Source organism: Chiloscyllium plagiosum, chromosome 19 (assembly GCF_004010195.1).
Source record: "Chiloscyllium plagiosum isolate BGI_BamShark_2017 chromosome 19, ASM401019v2, whole genome shotgun sequence".
Lineage (NCBI taxonomy): Eukaryota > Metazoa > Chordata > Chondrichthyes > Orectolobiformes > Hemiscylliidae > Chiloscyllium > Chiloscyllium plagiosum.
This window is the reverse complement of record NC_057728.1, coordinates 2,658-5,092: the sequence shown is the minus strand read 5'-3', so window position 1 is coordinate 5,092 and position 2,435 is coordinate 2,658. Positions and strand designations below refer to the sequence as shown.

Sequence of the window (2,435 nt, the reverse complement as noted above, 5' to 3'; positions counted from 1 at the left end):
ATGCGCCCTAATTTTGCTCACTAACCTCCTATGTGGGACTTTATCAAAAGCTTTCTGAAAGTCCAGGTACACTACATCTACTGGATCTCCCTCATCCATCTTCAGAGTTACATCCTCAAAAAATTCCAGAAGATTAGTCAAGCATGATTTCCCCTTCATACATCCATGCTGACTCTGACCTATCCTGTTACTACTATCCAGATGTGTCGTAATTTCATCCTTTATAATAGAATCCAGCATCTTTCCCACCACTGAGGAGTGACTGCTGGACCCAGAATACCACATGGATTTTGCAATACATCCGATTAGATTACTTCGTGTGGAAACAGGCCCTTCGGCCCAACAAGTCCACACCGCCCCTCCGAACTGCAACCCACCCATACCCACCCTACATTTACCCCTTACCTAACACTACGGGCAATTTAGCATGGCCAACTCACCTGACCTGCACATCTTTGGACTGTGGGAGGAAACCGGAGCACTTGGAGGAAACCCACGCAGACACGGGGAGAACGTGCAAACTCCACACAATCAGTCGCCTGAGGCGGGAATTGAACCCGGGTCTCTGGCGCTGTGAGGCAGCAGTGCTAACCATCCGATCTAGCATCAAACATGCCAGCCTGGCATCTTCTGCACTGAATAAATTATTTTAAGGTAGGTAGTTGACAACAAGAAGGTGGGTACAGGAAATAGACAGCTGGAACAGATTGCTGTGCCCACAGCCAGCCAGAGGGTACCCACTACCTATTTTGTTCTTCTTGGTATCTAATGTCTGACTGCTTTTTTATTCTTGCTGTCTGCTGAAATCCAGGCTCTGTTCAGTACCCTCATAATCCCCAAAGGTTTCCTGTAACAGGTCTCCTTTCTCACACGAGAGGTTTACAAAAAGGCTTTGTGAGGTTTGAGACAATGAGTCCCTCATTTCTGTTCTGAAAAGATAATCACCCGAGTTTAAATAGAATTTAAATCAGTGTCTCCCCAGTGACAGCCACTGTCCATGTTTTGTTCTAGGACTTACTGGGAATGTATTATCATTGCCTTTTCTACCTGCCTCTTCATTCAGATTCTCCACAAACGTCCTCTACACAGCCCTGAACCATATTCCAAAGTTTGTTTCCCAGATGTCTGCATGACTCTATCAAACTTCCTCATTTCAAACTATTGTTTTAAATCGCCAGAAGAGCAAACCTTCATCCCATCATAAGTTCTTTTGCTCTCCAATCCTGTTCAATGCCTGTCCACAAGCAATGCTCCTCCCTAATCACCGTCATCCCTGTACAAAGTGAAACCAAGCGCAGTCTTTCAACAACGACCACAGATTTCAGCTACAGAGACAGCTCGGCCCAAGTCAGCACATTCCCGCAAGCGGGACACAAGGACTTGCAGGTCCACATCGGAACACCTGAATTTCAAAGCATGAAGAATTACAACAGATGCTGCACAGTCTCCAGCTCAGGGCACAGCAGCCACACATCTCCACAGACACTTACTTTCCACCATTCGTCTGTTTGTTCCGGAGAAGCAGCGACCTAGAGGCTTCATGAAAACAAACAATTTCCCTTTCACCTGCTGAACACACCTGCAGCTGCCGCTTCCGGGTAGTGGGGACTGCTGGGATTTATAGGAGAAATGTTCCAAACTGCTGGGATTTGTAGGAGAAATGTTCCGGTCTGCTGGGATGTGCAGGAGAAATGTTCCAGTCTGCTGGGATGTGCAGGAGAAATGTTCCAGTCTGCTGGGATTTGTAGGAGAAACATACCAGGCTGCCGGGGGTTGCAGGAGAAATGTTGGGATTTGTACATTTACAAGAATGATAGCTGGACTTCAGGGGTTAGGTTTCAAAAACAGAATATACAAATTCGGTCTATTTTCCCTAAAATTTAGATGGTTAAAGAGCGATCTGATTGAATTATTCAAGATATTGACAGGAGCAGATAAAGATAAACTATTTCCATTGATTGCAGATTCCAGAACCAGGGGGCATAATCTGAGAATTAGGGCCAAGACGGTTTGGGAGAGATGTTAGGAAGTTCTTTCCAAAGATAAGTATTTGGAGTTAGGTCACAGATCAGCCATGATGTCATAGAATGGTGGAACAGGCTGGAGAGGCTACATGGCCTACTCCTGTTGCTCTGTTCCAAAACATACAAAGCTAGATGCCAAGACCTGGCAAATTGGATTGGAAGAGATGGATAACTGATAACCAGCACAGACATCATGGAATGAAAGGTCTCTTTTTAGGTGCTGATAAAACTCAATATATCTCTTTTGAATTGATTTGGTTTATTACTGTCACATTTTTTTAGATTAGATTAGATTACTTACAGTGTGGAAACAGGCCCTTCGGCCCAACAAGTCCACACCGCCCCGCCGAAGCGCCACCCACCCATACCCTTATGTTTACCCCTTACCTAACACTACGGGCAATTTAGCAT

The 2,435-nt window shown here is 45.3% G+C and overlaps 1 protein-coding gene across 1 annotated transcript in view; it reads right to left on the bottom strand.

Annotated features, from left to right (window-relative positions):
- LOC122559451 (ras-related protein Rab-19-like) overlaps positions 1-1,620 on the bottom strand; it is a 14,239-nt gene extending 12,619 nt beyond the window's left edge. Inside the window, exon 1 of the mRNA XM_043708902.1 lies at positions 1,491-1,620. The gene's annotated coding sequence lies outside the window, so the exon portion shown is untranslated. The remainder of the gene's footprint in view (positions 1-1,490) is intronic.
- Between the last annotated feature and the right edge of the window lie 815 nt (positions 1,621-2,435).